Below are 18,308 nucleotides of genomic sequence, written 5' to 3' on the forward strand. Positions count from 1 at the left end.
TCCATGGAATCCATAGAAATTGGAAGCTTCTAGAGCCAAAATAGACTTTGTCATTGTGTTTGGAATGTTGATTCAATGAAAATCAGCTATAAATTTGCCTATGTTGGGCCAAAGTTGATTTTGAGGCAAAAAAAAGATTGCAAACCGACACCCAAAGGCCCCAATTTGCAACTTGGGTATGGTTTCTTATACAATCTATTGTTCAGATTTGAATTTTATTAATTCTCTACATTAGTTTTGAATCTAGTTTTTTTTGGAATTTTTTTGGCCCTACAGGCACCTGTAGAGAAATTTTTTTGTAGGAATCAGGCAATGACACCCTAGCCACTACAAGGAATATTCATATTTATTTTAGTGGAATATTTTTTTTTAATTGGCGGGAAACTCTGCATACAAATCTAGGAGGCTACAAATTTTTAGTGGTATCACCGACGACCAAACTCTCCACGAATTTTGATAGATGAAGCTCCAACTCACCAACCAACATAATTTAGTGGTAGCTACAATTTATTTAATCTCCCACAACAAAGAGCATTTCAAAAACTATGATTTATTTAATCTCCCATGGCAGAGAGAATTTCAACAACTAAGTGTGACTCCCCACATCGAATGTGGGATAACAAGTCCCCCACTGGTCGCAAAATTTTTTGGGCACCACAGATTTAATTCTCGACAAGGATTTTTTAAATTCTGACCACCGAACGACCATGTGTCGACCTTCAACACCACACTACATCATCCATCCTATCTACATGGCTATGTTGTAGATGACACACAGTGAATATTAACACCACCATACGGCAACTCTCGCCTTGTCTAACACATGGCAACTGTCGCCCTATCCTACACACAACAAAAATTTAACACTACACATGGATGAATCCCTGGCTGCAACATGGCTCAACAATGTGAGATCCACATCATTGCCAGTTGTGACACTTCGGCACCAGTTGCCATGCTAGCTCAAATTTGTATGCCACCTCAACAAACATTTTATCATTCGTACATGGTCGTAAAAGCTGACATCATCTAGGGGCTAAAATTTACTAACATCATCAAGTTTACAAGCCTAAATTTGATGGTCATTTGACCATCATCCAAGGCAAAATTTGAACTACTATGATGGTCATATGACCATAAAATTTAACCCCATCTTTTTCTAATCCAGCTCCTCTCCAAATTAATTTTTGATTTGACAGTCTGACTTTGGGAGGCCATATCTCAGTCATCTAGAATCTAAATCAAGTGCAATTTTTTTGATTTTGGTTAAAATTTCCTAAAAATTTTAGTGGTGCAGCACTTTTCTAGTTTTGGTGCATAGATTTTTCATAAATTACATCTTTATTGACTATACCTATCCAATCCTATATTTTTCAACTTCAAATGCTCCATACGAGCTCATCTAGACTTGAAAATAGGTTCCATTTCTTTAAAAGTGCTTTATTTTTTGTCTACTTTCTAGATCTACAATTAGATTATAGGGTTGTCTGGACAAAAGTATCACTTTCAGAATTAGGTCCTTTTTTGCATTGTAATGATTTGATATATATTTAGAATCGTTGTCTATCTAGGATACATTGTAATTTTCTAGTTTTGAACTCCATAAAGAGGTTGTAAAAAGGCATAATCAAAAGTCCACTAAGGCCAAAATTGGCAAGTGGCCATTATAAATGCACTACATATAAAGTGCCAAAAGAATCTTTTTTTGGGGGGTTTCTTGATTGAGTGAAAAAGGGGGGTTCTTGGTGTTATGTTCCTCTTTTTTGCTATTGTTTTCTTTCATTTTCTGCAACATGGGAAATTTTAAGTTTCCAAAATTAACTCCACATAACCATGCTACATGGTCTATTAAAATGTGGTTTCATTTAATGCATAAAGGACTTTCTCAATATATAGATAGTACCCTTCCTAAACCAATAGGTGATTAAGTATCTACTAGTGAAATCACTAATTAGCAAACAATGGATAGGAAAGCCCTAGCTGATATTTGTTTGGGGATTGAAGACAAGATCATATATCAGATTCAAAAATCTTGTACATCAAAGGAAGCTTGGGATACCCTCCAAAACCTATATGGTAAAGTGTTTGAGGAAGATGTTTTCAAAATTGAAGATGAGCTTGTATCCTTAGATCCTAAGGCATTTGATTCCATACAGGATTTTATCATAAAGGTGAATGAATTAAGAATGAAGCTTGATGATTGTGGTAGTCCTATTAAAGATGATATATTAATCTATCTCATTCATAATAACCTGCCATCTATGTACTCCACATTTTTTTCTACTTATAACACCTCAAAGACTCTGTTAGGGTCTGCCTATCAGAAAGTCTCTTTTGATCATTATGTTGAACTATTGGATAAAGAAGAAAAGAAGTTGAAATTAATGGGGATTCTCAATTTTCAAAAGTCTAAGGCATTGGTAGAAAATAATGAAGGTTCTCAAAATTCAGTTGGTCAATCTTCAAATAAAGGAAAGGGCAAGAATAAGAAGTGGAAGAATAACAAATTAGAGGATTCAAAAAAGACAACACCACAATCAAATCAACAAGAAAAGTCTTCCTTTAATTCAAACAAGGAGGACAATAAAAAGGACAAGAAAAAGTGTGCCTATTGCAAGAAATTGGGTCATGATAAGAAGATTGATGAGTTAACAACCATCATGAAGAAACATAGTGTTCCACTACCTAATGCTTATAAGGAGAAAGGATCTTCTTTAGATTCAAAGGGCAAAGAGCAAGAACTCATGGAAAATTCATGTTCTTCAAAGGAATAGATTCTTGACTTAGGTGCCTCATATCATATGGGTTCTTCAAAATGAGATTTTTCTTCATTGAAGTAGTCTAATGTACCACACATCTTTGTAGAAGATGATACAAAAATGGAATTTGAAGGGAAAGGAAATGTGGAGATGGAAAATGGAGAGTTCAAAGATGTTCTCTATGTTCCAAACCTAAGTTATAATCTCCTATCAATTTACCAAATCACTCACCTTGGAGATGGTCATAAAGTTGAGTTCCTTCCTAACTTAGTAAAGGTGCATAGTCTAAAATATGATTCATTGGTTGCAGTGGGGAAAGTTAATCAAGAAAACATTGTATTCTTTCTCCCACTTTGTGCCCAAGTCTCCTTCACAAGACTTGTTGACTCAATCCAATTCACACATCCAATTATTGCATGAGTGGTATGGACATTTTGCCTTCCACTATCTTTAGCAACTTTTCTCAAAAAAAAGGTTAAAGGTCTTCCTACAATCAGCTTTTCCCACAATGAATGTTCAACATGTTTAGTGGATATCCATCTAGAGGAGAAGTTACATAAAGGGAAATCTTCAAGAGCACCAGTTGTTCTTCAATTGGTTCACATGGTACTAGCGGGTCCTTTTGCAATGACATCAGTCAGCCAAGGTCACTACATACTTACTTTCCTTGATGACTTTTCATGGTATACTTGGGTCTACTTTCTTCATCACAAGAATGAAGTTTTGGATAATTTTCTAGCATTCAAGATGCATGTTCAACAAAAATCAAGAAAAGCTATCAAAGTTCTAAGTATGGATGATGAAATCATATATGTGAACAAAAGACTTCAAAACTTTTGCAAACTTGAGGGTATTGATCTTCAAAATTCACCAGCATTCAGTATGCACAAGATAGATATTGCAACATTGAAGATATGAACTCTTAAGTCAATTGCAAGTTGCATGAGACAAGCCAAGTCTCTAGATCCATCACTTGAAGTCGAAGCAATTAGTAGTGCTAATCACAAACTTAATAGGTCTCCTCATCTTGCCTTAGATAGAAGGAGTCCTTTTGAGGTATGGTGTGGCAGAAAACTAATTGTGATACACTTTAGAGTCTTTGATTGTCCAACATGGGCAAACATATCTTCCAAGGGATGCAAGGAACCACCACCTAGGCCTTGTACTTTCATCAAATATGAAGATGGTGTGAAGGCAACCAAATTTATGGATCTTGAGATACATGATATTTTGGTGGAGAAGGATGTACACTTTGAGGAAAGTTCACCCAGATTATCCTCTAATCCTCTCCACACATCATACATTGTGGAAACTGATGGTGGCACCAGTGATAATGCTTCAACAGATTCAGATATGTGGTGTTCTATTGACAGTTGCAATGAGAGGTCACAACATCATCACATTCCACATGCATATATCACCACAGTGATAGGTCCAGAATAGCAGGGTACACCTTATCTTCCAGCTCCAACAATAGGGGATGACTACATAGCAGATATTTCAAGTTTGTTTGTGGAGTCATACATAGCAGATTTGGGGGACATCATTGATGATATATATCTTCTCTTTGATGGAGAAGATCCTTCTTCAGTTGTTTCATGGGCTCATTCTGACCCTCATGTCCATTCTCTACATGATCTATCCTTACAAGTTGATGTGATTGTGGATACTTATGTATAGCAGTTGCAGGAGGTCTCTTTATCATCTGAGGAGATAGTATGTTCTTTGGGATAGGTTCTACATTCATCCTTGACAGGGATAGTTGAGCAAGATTTAGAGACATAATCAATTTGGGATTCTTTCCATACATAGTAGAAGCATCTCATTTGTACCTATGGTATTATTTCTTCCAAAGGGGAGGAACACTATTTAGCAGTCATGGATCAACTTCTACATCAGAGCAGCTATCACTTCTCGGCACTCTTCACTTTGGGGAGGAGACTACCTTGTCTTTATTCTTCTTCTCTCTTGCAAGGTGGGTGGGGTACCTTTCCCTCTTTTGGGATAGTGTTCTTCTCACATTTCTCTAATGTGTATACTTGATGTATGTCATAATGGGGGGCTCTTGATTACTCCATCTATCTGTGCATCTAGTTTTTTCATCTCTCTTTTTGGGGTAGGGTTTTTCCCATGAGGTTTTCCTCTTTCTCCACTTTATGAGAGATTTCATTTCATTATGTACATGGGTACCTAACATGGCCTTGTAGTTGAGACCTATCATGCATTTCATTCTTGCTTTCATAAGCTTAAGTGCATTCCCCTAAGTTGCACTTAACGGGGGGTGTTGGTGTAAATAAGTATTTACTATTTACACTTTACTTAAGTTTACTTAGGTTAATGCATTATTTTATTATTTATTTAGGTGATACACTTAGGAGTTTGCATACTCTCATGAGTTGTCATGTTGACAACACTAGAGTTTGCATAATTAATTGGGTTGTCATGTAGACAACACAATTATTCACACTCCCATTTTAGCACATGTTGTCTATAACATTATTTTGCATGCCACACATTTCTAGGCTTATCCTCTCATCATTTCACTTACTCATGTGCTTAATTAAGGATAACCCATATTTGGTGGATATGTGTCTAGTTGTATGACTTATCATGTTGTTGATTCTTATGCACTCTAGAAGCATTCCAGAGGCCTTTATATATAGGCACTCCTATTGTACTTACATCCATATTGAATAAACATTATATCATCATTTTGATCATACTCTCTTTGGTCTACTGTTGTGCTTGTGTTTAAGTTCCTTAGTCTTGGGTGAATTTTTCCCTAAGGCAAATTCTTACTATTATTTTCTAGATGACATATATAGAATATCTTTTTAAAATAAGTTTTATTAAGTAAATATTTTGTAATTATCTATTTAGTGAGTGCAAACTTTTTTATGTTCACAAAGTTTATGAATGGTATAAAGGAATATAATTAATTGTAGATGAAGAGTGTGCATAGTGTGTAAGGATGTGAGACATGTATTAGTGACCATGTAAAGATGCATCAATGGAATACAATTTACTTCATTGAAATTGATAAATTATGTTAGAGATGCTACTAGCAAGTTCATAAAGTTGTTCATGATTTTCCACTATTAGATTTTTGTCCAATTGTAAATACTAGCTAGTGAACCTTCCCTTGAACAACAAGCTCTAGGAAATGTGTTTGAATTCATGTGCATTTTCCATTGTAATAAGATAGGCTTTTAATAGGGTATAGTTTATCATAGATTTTAGCCCCACTGTGATTTTTCCACTAATAGGGTTTCCATAAAGAAATCTTGGTGTTATGCATTGATGGGTTATCGTAGATCTCTACCTATATGCCTAATGTTATGATTAATGACTTAATTGTTTAATTCTAAGAGTTGGTTCAAGTTTAAAAGGTTAGGTCATAATTGATTCACCCCCTAGTTGTGTAGTATTTCTACTTCTAATAGTGTGCTCCTGCATTTCCATGTACACCCTTGGCTTGTGATTAGCAATGTAGTTTCTTATGTACCTCTGTGATTTAAATAAGTAGATCTAGATAGGTTTCTCCTAGATACACTAACATATGCTAAAAGTGTTATAATCTAGATTCCACCCATGCAAATGAGGTTGGGGGGTGGGGGGGGTGGTTTGAATTAGTTATGAGAGAATTGTTTTCATATATGTCTTATTGTGTCCAACTTCAATAACAAAAATAAAGAGGTATAACAAGAGATAAACCATGTATAGTGACATAATGATTTGTTAAATATGGATACCCTTGATTAGAGGGAAAACCATGGTAGTGATGGTACCAACAAGATAGTAGACTAATGAAAATGTTCCTTGTGAAAGGATGTGACCTTGTTAGGAGCCAAATATAATACAATCAGTAAAATAGTACTAGTTAAAGAACAAGTCCTTGTTAGGAGACCTTGAACCCTTGTTAGAATGTTCAACCCCTATTAAAGGCTTTTAGGAAGACAAATTAACTCACTGTCCAAATTGTTTCAGTCAACAATGAAGATTCAATCTTCAGGATAGCATAATTGATACTAAACTAACCAATACTTCAACTCAATTACCAATATAATTCCTTTAAATCTCATGATCATCAACCACCTCTATATATGTTCTACTCTAATAAAACTTACATCCTCTAACCATAATAACAACACAACCACTAGTACATTCAAGGAAAGCATCTTTCCTTTATACCCTATCTGAATAACTAACTAAGTTGGCATGTTAAGGCTTTCCCAATATATAGTTGATTACACAGTACCAGATTAAGGCATACACACTTCTAAAGCATCATTACAAGTATCAGCATAATGTTTCCACATGCTACAATATAATTAACACTTTTTCTAATAATGATCAACATATTTCACTAGCCTAATTAACTTCTAGTAAATAATATCACACATTTACTTTCACAACTTCTCCAAATTAATCTCAAAGATATATTATCAGAAACATAGCATCACAAATTAATCTTAAGGAGTTGGTCTAGCTCTCTTCCTCTATTACTGTCTATTTAGGTTATCTTTGTTTCTATGTACTAGAAGTTGGCTATTTTTATTAGCTTTTCATTTTTTCCAATTTTTATTTTGGTATTTTGGTGTCCCTCTTAGAGATCTTGGCTTTAATGCTTTATTCTGTCAAGATGGTGTATTAGGTTTTCAGTCCCCTCAAAACCTATTTCTTCATCTTTTTTTTTTTTGTAATGGTATTTCTTAATGTTGATGTGGGGGTTTTTGGGTCTCCTCAAAACCTATTTTTACCTTAATTCAAAATATAGCATCACAAACATGTCTTTGTCCATGATCCAATCTCACTCACCTTAATTATACCTCATTGATAAGATAAACTAATTTACCATCAACTATCTCATACATAGTTTCTTGCATATTGGTTTGCTACCATTCTTAGCCAAATGATTTGTAACTCATCCAAAACTCAAGAGAAACATGAGAGAGTATAGATGTAGTATCTACACTCATTTGTGAATATAATCCTAAGCTCATGCAGCTTAACCTATTTTTTGCCCACTTCACTGACCAAATAATCCTATATGATGTACAAAATCTATGTCTATCATATACTCTTAAATATATATTATCATCAATGACAAACATGTCATCACTATAAAACATAACTAGCATATCCAAGTTCCAATTAGACTTGTATTTCTAAAAATCTCCCCTTTGAAATTGATGGAGACATATGATGAAAAACCTTCAATCTTATCAAATCCTCCCCTTTGAGAAAAATGGGGATTAGAACAAGTTTGGTGAGTTGGAAAGATAGATTCAAAAATTTAGGAGGGAATGGGGCAAGATTGTCTAGATCTAGAGATCAAGTAGGGAAGACTTTGAACTCTGAAAAGGGGAAGGATCTTGATGAAGGTGGAATAGTAGAGGATCTGGGGGATCCATGCCTATTGTTTTTCCAAAAAAAAAGTGGTCTAGTTTGTTTAGTATCAAGCCGGTAGGTAAGTCCTCCTTTCCACCGACTAAGAATATTTCTTTTGATGAGCAAGGTATGTTAACATTGGAGATCCCAGATCAAATCATAGATAGAAATATTTCTAGAATGGATTTGACTCTAGTGGGAAGGACTTTAGGATCTAGGCCCAATATTGAGGTTGTTTGTGCCTTTGTTTAAAGGAAATATGTTTTGAAAGGCTAGGTGGACATCACTGCCATGGCTAAAATACGTTTATCCTTTAGCTTTTCCTATGAAGAACATAAACATGAGATTCTATGCAATGGTCCCTGTGTTGTGAGTAAACATACCTTAATACTACATAAATGGTCACCAAATATGAGCTCTCATGATGAATCTATGATTCAAGCACCTGTATGGATTAGACTTCTAGGGTTACCTCTAGAGTTTTGGGTGGAGGATGTGTTTCAAGGTATTGCTAATGCTTTTGGTGAACCTCTTTCTATGGACCCATCTACATTTTCTAGAAGAAGATTGACTGATGCTAGAATTTGTGTGTGAGTTCTTGAGGGAATGGACATGCCAGAGGTTAATTAACTCATATCTACACTAGGAACTTGGAAGTAGAAGATAGAGTATGAATCCATCCCCTTTCCCTATTTTCATTGAAAAAATCTAGTCATTGGCCGAAAAAATGTTCATCTTTGATTGGAGCTACAAAAAAAATTTAAAAACATTTGGGTTCAAAAAGGATTAAATGATGTGGTAGAAGTTATGCAATGTTGCTCTAAGGAATGGAATACTCAAGAGGGTAGTGGTATTGAGAAGGGTACTTTAGTGTCTAAAGTTTCTGAATAGGTTGAATCAACCTAGTAAGATGAGAGTGTTGATGTGGAGAACTAAGAACCGGTAACTTCAAATCATAATAAGGAATATCAAAATACCATGATGGCACTAGAAAGAGGTGTGGGAAGTCTCAAAAAAGGGGATAAAGAAGTGGATGGTGAGATTCAGATTGAAGATGTTAAAAATGACAATTTTGATTACCATGAGAAGTAGGACTGTATCATTATAAGGAAGGAAACTCAAAGTCTAGTTAGACCTCTTTTAGATGTTACAGCTATAAAGAGTAATCAAAAGTGGGGGGATGTTGAATACATCTCCAAAGCTTTCCTGGGGAAGGATGATGACTCTAGTATAGATTGGATGAAAGTTGGGGCTAAGAAAATGACAAAATCAAAAAAGAAAAATAAGGTTTTGTCTTCTAAAAAGAATAGAGAGAATGCTCTATTAAAAACTAGGAGTAATAAGACAGGGGATATCCTCAGCACACCATCTAGAAAGAGAATTAAAAAAGGTGATCTTCAGAGCAACAAAGCTAGGGATTGTTGTTTACCTCCAACACCATCTGGGAAAGGTATCAAAGTTGGAGATGTTGGCCTATCTCCTACTTTTGTAGGAAGACCCTCTAATGTGTAGAGAAGAATAGTGGAGACTAATAGGAGAATGGAAGATGGTAGTCAGAGGACTATCTTAGATTAAAAATCTTTCCATAAAAAATGAAGTATATATTATGGAATATCAAAGGATTAAATAATCCTCACAAGCAAGATATAGTGAAAAAATATGATTAGGGATAACAAGTCATATATTATTCTTATTAAAGAAACAAAAATGTTAAAGGATAAAGTTTAAGGTCATTTGGTCTTTTGGGGAGGTAAGGTTATTAGGAGTGATTCAGATTGGGCCTCAAATGGTATGGAAATTTATTGGAATGATAGATGTATTAATGGGAAATTTATCTCTTAGAATAGAAATATGATGAACATTAGATTTACCAATTCTAAGGATGGATCTTCTTGGGTGCTTACTAATTTTTATGCCCCCAATTCCAAATGGGGTAGAAAGGCACTTCAGGAAGCCCTTACTAATTAGAGAAAAAAATTGCAAATGAAAACTAGATCATTATGGAGGATTTTAATACTCCTTTGAAAGAGAATGAGAAGATGGGAGGAAGTTAGACTAACTTGGATAATAGATTGGAGTTGATGGATTTTGTTGATAGTCATCTCTTGAATGATATCAATTTGCATGGGGTTGATTATACTTGGACTAATAGAATATTTGGGAAGGACCTAATCAAAAGATGGAATAAGGATATGTTTGGGAACATTTTGACAATAAGAGGAAGCTTATTGAGGAACTTAAAGAGATTCAAGATAGTATTTAGGTAGAAGGGTATGGGATAGTTCCAAGGAGGAGGAGAGCTTGAAATTGATTGAGATGCATGATATTATCACTAAGGAGGAGATGTATTGGAGATAGCGGTCTAGAAAAGTTTTTTGGAAGGAGATTGAAACACTAAGTATTGTCACATGACTACCTTGAAGCATAGAATGGTTAATAGAATCTCCAAACTTATTTGTATTGGGGTTCTTACTGAGGATGAGGAGATTATAAAAAGGGAAGCTATGGATTTTTCAGTAATCTACTAAAAGGTGATCCCAATCTGGATAAGGATAAGTAGAAAATGTTTCTTGGTTGTATCCCAAAATGTATTTTAGAGTATCAAAATAAATTCCTCATTGCTATTCCATCTAATAATGAAATTATCAAGGTTGTCTTCTCCTTTGATGGTGACAAGGTCCTAGTCCAGAAGGGTTCCCTTTCCTATTATTTCATAAGTATTGGTGTATCATCCAAGAAGCTATTTGTAATTGGGTTAAGGAGTTCTTTGGATTAATGAAAATTCTCAAGGAGTTGAATGGTACTTTCCTTGCTTTGATTCCTAAAAAGCCTGGTGCTGATTGCATGGACAAATTTAGACCAAACCGTCTTTGTAACTCTTTTTATAAAGTTATTTCTAAAATTCTAATGCTCAGAATTTTATCTTTTCTTCCTAATTAGATTTCCAGATAGCAGAATGGGTTTGTTCCTAGCAAGAAAATTTTGAATTCTATCATCTCGATGCATGAGAATATTCATTCCTATACTATGTCCAAGAGAGGGGTTCCTTCTTAAACTTGATTTATCTAAAGCATATGATAGGGTGGATTGCGATTTTTTGCAAAAAGGGCTAGAAGTTTTTGGTTTTAATAAGAGATTTTGGATTTGATCCTTATGCTAGTTTCCTTTGCCACCTTCTCTATTCTTGTTAATGGTTCTCCAACTCCTTTTTTTCAGGCTTCTCATGGGTTGAGGCAAGGGGATCCATTTTTGCCTATCCTCTTCATTCTCATGGTTGAATGCTTAGGTAGATTTATGGAGAAAATGCTGACTATGGGGGATTTTTTTAGGCTCATACCTTCATCTAAAGATCTAGCTTATTCCCATCAACAATTTGTGGATGATTATATTGTGATGGGAGAAGCTTCTATTAGGAATGCAAGGAACATCAAGAAAGCTCTTGAGGATTATGGTCATACGTGTGGGAAAATTATCAATTGGAACAAAAGTGTGGTATATTTCATCAATATTAATGATAATAGGATGAATAAAATTAAAATAATTATTGGCTATGAGATTGGTACCCTGCTAGGCTCTTATCTTGGTCTACTCTTTTGTCTTGACCCACCTAAGATTTTTTGGAGTTCACTGATTGATAAAATCTATTCTAAGTTAGCTAGTTGGAAAGGTTCCCTCCTTAACCAATGGTAAGGTTATTGTTCTCAAATCCACCTTACAAAATGTTTCATTGTATGCTTTGAGTATTTTTAAGATCCCTAGAAAATTTTCTTTAGCAATTGAGAAAATTTAGAAACTTTTCTTATGGATGGGTATGGAAAAGAAGAAAAGATTGGCTTTTATTATGTGGAAGAAAGTTTTCATGCCTATCAATAAAGGAGGCCTTGGTCTTAGAGGGGTTTCTTCTATGAATGATTCTTTGCTTACCAAGCTTATATAGAGATGGCATAAAGAGGAGAGAAAATGGACATTTGGAATCATAAATATAATAGGGAGAATCAATATCTTACACTCTTCCTTAGCAATGAGACTTTACAAGGGGGTTCAATGATTTGGAAACACGAATAGAAAAATAAGAAAATTATCAATAAAGGGGTCAAATGGAAGGTGGGAAATGGGAGGACTATTCTTTTTTGGGATGATATTTGGATTCTTGATCATTCCCTAAGTTCAAATCAAAAGATGGAATGGCTTTATGGAACAGTGCAAGAATTTCTTTGGGTTTTTTGTTGAGGACTATTGGGAGGAGAATAATTGGGTTAACCTCAATACAGTGGATAATAAACTTAATGATGTCAACAAGATTTTTAATGTTGTCTTTTTAAGCTAAGAGGAGGATGCTTTGATATGGAAATGTAATCCTAATGGGTTATTTTTTGTATCTTCAGTGTATGCTAATCCTTTTGAAGAGCATCATGAGCCTTGCTAGGCCAAAGCTTGGTTTAAAGTTATGACACCCAAAGTTCACATTTTTTTTAAATTCTTTTGTAGGATAAAATTCTGACCATAGACAATTTGTTGAAGAGAGGATTTAACATTGTCAATAGATGTTATCTTTGAAAGGAAGCTAATGAATCAGTTAACCATATGACTATTCATTGTTCTTATTCTAGAAGATCATGGGAAAAGGTTTGTCGCTTGTTGAATATTACCTGGGTTACCCCCCTTACCATTCAAAAGTTTTTTAATGGTTGGAAGTCTTCCTCTACTAATACTTTTGTTATGAGGTTGTTGGATTTCATCCTCCTATTCCTTTGCCAAGGCATTTGGAAGGAAAGAAATGATAGGGTGTTTAGGGGTAAGGAAATTAATTCAGGCCATTTGTTCTACAAGATAAAGAATATGGTGATAGAGAATATAAGATATTGTGGAAAAGGGCACCAACCTAAGAATTCTTGGGAAGAATTAGTGTTTGACCTTAGGGCTTTGGCAAGATGGAATTGTCCTCATAAGGATTTGTGTAAGATTAACTTTGATGTGGCTTTGAAGAGAAACCCAAGAATAGAAAGCTATGGTGTCATCATTAGGAATATGAATGGGGAGAGATTGGGTGGGATGGCTATTACTATTGGGGTTCAAACTAATCATTTTGCATAAGCAAGTGTGGCCCTCTATGGTCTTAGCTATGCCAAAAGTTTAAATTTGAATAAGATCTAGCTTGAGGGGTACTCCCTTAATATAATAAATTTCATTAATAAAGTTACTAATCCTTCTTGGACTATTAATAATATTATAGGCAAAGCCTTTGATCTTATCAATTCCTTTGAAAATTGTGTATTCACTCACAACTATACAAAAACTAATCAAGTTGTTGATTGGGCTACTAATGTGGCATGCAAAAGTGATGAAAATTTAATGTGGAATCAAATTGATATTATTCTTATCAAGGGGTTTTTATTCATTGAGCATGGCAAAGCTAGAAGTAGACAAAAAAGTTTCATTTATGATGAATATGCCATCAAGATTTAATAATGACATGGGTAGGATTGGGAAGTAGTAGGTTATTATAAGATGGAATGTGTATTTTCATTCATTACCACACATATTATAGGTATTTTTTCCTACTAAAATCCTTGGCTATGATTTTGACTCTAGTCTTTTATTGCAGTGGGTATTTTTGAGAAGTGAGAGCTTTTTTTTAGTGTGAAGAAGATGGGAGCAAGGAGAAAGAGAATTGAACTAGCAAGCTACAAAGAATGGAAAAAGAAGAGTGAGATTTGGGACATTTTGGAATAGGGAAACTTTACAAGATTTATTGAGAAACTAAAAGGTAGTAACCCTACCATTACCCGACAATTCATCAAAACTTGGAAATATGGGAGTACATTGGTGGGTAATTAGAGGATGGAGGTTTCTAAAGATATTATTTCTTAAGCAATGGGTCTTGACACTAAGGGTATTAACTTCTACCAGGATAGGAAGCTTTCAAATCAAACAGTTGAAGAGTTTGTGGAAATGGCTAAGGAGCACAATAGGCTAGTGAGAATTGGTAATTCACACTTTAACCCTAGATCTATTTCTCACCCTAGGAGATTTTTTATGTTTGTAATGATTGAGTATCTTACTTTAGATGGCCACTTTACTAAGATATATGGACACCATTTCATGTTGGTTAACCATTTTACAATTAGGGTTACACTAAATTTATCCTTCTACCTCAAAGAATATTTGGGTAATGCTATTTTAGCCATTCAAAATGATCATGATGGTGATCATTCCTATCATGAGGGGTTAATGGTTCTAGTTATGAACCTTCTAAAATCTAAAAAGTTGGATAGACCCTAGCAAAGTAAGAAAACTTTAGATTATGAGATGAAGGGATGTGAATCAGAAGAGGAATTTGATGAGGATATGAAGGATGAGATTGCTGAGGTTGAGATGAAGAAGAGGAAGAAATGTGAGCTAGGGAGATCATCTAGGAAAAAAGGAAGGATAAGGATATTTATTCTGAACAAGACACTAATTCTGATGAGGAGCATGAAGAGGGTATTGAGAAGAGAGGAACATCAAGCAAGGTTTCGAGAAACAAGGGGAAGAATATTGAAAGGGATTTTCCCCCCTAATGATGAACTCCTAATTAAGAGGGTGGAGAGAAAAAGGAAAAAAATTCTTGCTTAGGATTTGGATGTTGATAAAGGGCTTAAGGAGACTAAGTTGGATAAGAACAAATAGGAGGGCATGAGGATTACCATGTGGATAATAGGGATGAGGAAGACCAAAGTTTTTTGAAGGAACCTTTGGTAATCAAGGGCTTATGATGAAGGATATTGGAAATCTAAAGAAGTAATTGCAAGATATCTTGAGGGATTTTGATTAGCTTAGTAGGATGGCTAGCGGGGAGAGAACGTTGGGTTAGCAAATTGACAGACTTTTTGAGGTTATAGGCAATGTTGAAGAGGTAAAGAATTGATGAAACGTATTCCACCACTTGAAGCCAAGAATAAAAATTTAGATCCGCTAGACCAAGACCTTCAAAAAAGAGTGGATGATTTGGATATCAAAGTGGGTAACATGGAGAAAATGATTAAGAAATTGGCCAATTAGAATTGCACTATCTTGAAGACTGTGGCTAACAACTTTAATACTTTGTTGAACAAGCTTGAACATGGTAAAGGCCAAGACTCTAAGGTTATGAAAGAGGAACAAGTTCTAAGCAAGTGAAAAAGGGCTAATTCCAAGAAGAATAAGGGTGTGGAAGCAAAAAATTGGATGACATGAAAACCTCTACAAATAACATGAACATCTTGGTAGACCAAGCAATGAATCTTTTGAAAACATTGTAGCTGTCTTGGGGCTATCTTTTTGCTTTCTTTTCATGCGTAGTTGTATTTTGAGCCTCTTGTTTTTAGCTTTTCTAGATTGTTCTCTTTTAAGCTATGAGGCCTTCTACTTTTTGAGCTTCTCTACTCTTGTTTCTATGATACTTTGTACAAGGTTTTGGATCCTTTAAAACCTATTTTTATGTAATCAAAACAAGTTTTTGAATATCCTCAACATATACAACTTCCCCTAAAAATATCCCCATTAGTCAATTTAAATTTAAAGTATCCTTAGCATATATAGGCTATACATTATTTGATATAACTTCTTATTTTCCCTTTGACATCAATCCTTTGTCTTTCTTGATTTGTTCTCTCCCACTTTAGATGTTAAGGTTTTTCATTATTTTTCTACCCCTTTGACATCAATGAAAAATGTGCCAATATGTCAAATAAAAAGTGCTACCCTCTTGATGAACATCCTCATCAAATTACTTACATTAGAATAGGTCAATATGAAATACCAAGAAAATATTAGCAAGTTGCGACATATACTCTTATAAAAATAAATCATCAAAGCTCTTCAATTATCTCTGCTCATTGCAATTACTCCCCAATAAGAATCACATCTAGATGTGTGAATGGTGCTCTTATTTTACCAAATTGATGCAATCCTCCATCAATTACTTTGAATCATGTGGGGACATTACCTCAAGAATACCTCTAAGATACTCAAAGGTGTCTATAGCCAATAGTTTGGTAAATAATTTTGTTACATGTTCCTTTGTACTTATATATTAGAGTCCATAGCCAATTTTTAGTTAATGATTTCTCCTATATGTTCCTTTGTACTTATATATTCCAATCTAATATTCTTTTATGATGATTTATCTCTTAGGAAATGATACTTAATAGCAATATATTTAGTTTTTTAATGTAAAATTGAATTCTTTGACATGATTACATTACTTCTGTTATCACAATGCATAATTGTAGGTTCTAAAAATTTAATACCAATTTCCTTCAACATTTACTTCATCTACATCGTTTGATTACAATTATTTGTTAGTACAACATATTTTTCATCTTTTGTGGATTGTGAAATAAAATCATGTTTCTTACTTAGGGAAGAAACCAAACTTTTACCAAGAAAAAATACACCACTACTTGTGCTCTTCTTATCATCAACATTATATGCCCAATCAACATTGGTATAAGTGCATAGTGTAAAATCATTAGACCTATCATACCATTTTCCAAAGTCTGATGTTCCCTTCAAATATCTAAATATCCTTTTTACTACTACTAAATATGTCTCTTTAGGGTCTACTTAAAATCTTGCAACTATTCCAATTGCATTTTCTATATCTAGCCTTGTACGTGCCAAGTATTGCAATCCTCATATCATAGATATGTATCTAGCTTCCATAGCACTAGGAGCAACATACTTTCTTGATAATTTACATCCAATCACCATAGGTGTTACAAAAAAATTTCAATTTTCTAAACCAAATCTTATCAACAAATCATTAATATACTTAGCCTAAGATATAAACATTTCATCTTTATTTTGTGTTATTTTCAATCCTAGAAAGAGTAAACCAAACAACTTATCTCATTATAATTTAACTAAAAATATTACCTTTGGTTCTTGTTCCAGTATCAATTAGTTTTCCATTCTTGTCCTTGATTCTACATGTCTTTTCAATGAATTGTAAATGATATCCCTTATCAACAAGTTATCTAACACTCAACAAGTTATGTTTTAATCCATCAACAAATTATACATATTCATTGTTAGTTTTACCATAAAGTGTAATAGATCCTATTTCTTAATAGGACATGGAGCATTATTTCCAACTCTGACTATATCACCATCATAACTATTAAATTCAACAAATTTATCTTTCTCAATTGTCATATGATGTGAGAATCCACAATCTATTATCCAATCAGAATTATTTTTCTCAATCTTTGATATGCTATTATTTTCTTTTTTTCACAAGACTCTCTTCTTTGGTAGCAAAAAAACCTATCTTATCTTCATCATTGCTTTCTACTAAATTTATTTCCTCTAATTCTATTTCATCAACGTTAGCATAGAAAAAATCTTTTGGAATTTGTAAGGCTTCCTAGGCTTAACGTTTCATTTTCTCTTTGGATACAGATAAGAAAAATGACCAAATTATTTTCAATACAAACAAGAAAAAGTTTTCTTACATATAGGTTATCTCTTCGCAATAAAAGAAAAAATCTCATCAATTTCCCTTTCTTCTTTCTACAAATTTTCCCAATCTATAGCATAATCAGCACTAGTTCTTAAACTTTTTGTTAGTATTCTTTTATCATTATGTGCACTAGCTTTAAAACTAGATTCAACTCTAGGAAGATTGTCTTTTATTCTACTAAATTCAAATTATTTTGATTTTCCAATTAAAGTCTCTCTATTAAAGTCAATCATAAGTGGATTAACTTCTTCTATTGCAATAACCTTAGTATCATAAGGAAATGTTAAAGATCTAATAAATTTCTCGCATGCCTCATCTTTTGATATTGTTACTCCAAAGCCTTGTATACCTATAACATTCTCAATAATCCTTTGAACATATGACCTAACAAATTCATCCTCTTGCATTTTGGCACTTTCAATCATAGATTTCCAATTTTTTAACCTATCCTTCTTTGTTTATGAATCACCTTCATAAAATCTTTCTAATCCATCCCAAATTTTAAAAGTAAGTTGAGCACTCTTTACCTCAACAAATTATGTTTCTAGAAGTGAAGAGGCTAGTGCTTCTCTTCCATACATGTTACACGTTAAGATCTTTTCTTCATTGCTACATGAGGGTATATCTTATTCTTCCTTCATTATAGTTTTATTCTTTGTGACCAACCAATAGTC

This window comes from Cupressus sempervirens, chromosome 11 (genome assembly GCF_028749045.1).
Source record: "Cupressus sempervirens isolate cs-2001-9-10 chromosome 11, ASM2874904v1, whole genome shotgun sequence".
NCBI lineage: Eukaryota > Viridiplantae > Streptophyta > Pinopsida > Cupressales > Cupressaceae > Cupressus > Cupressus sempervirens.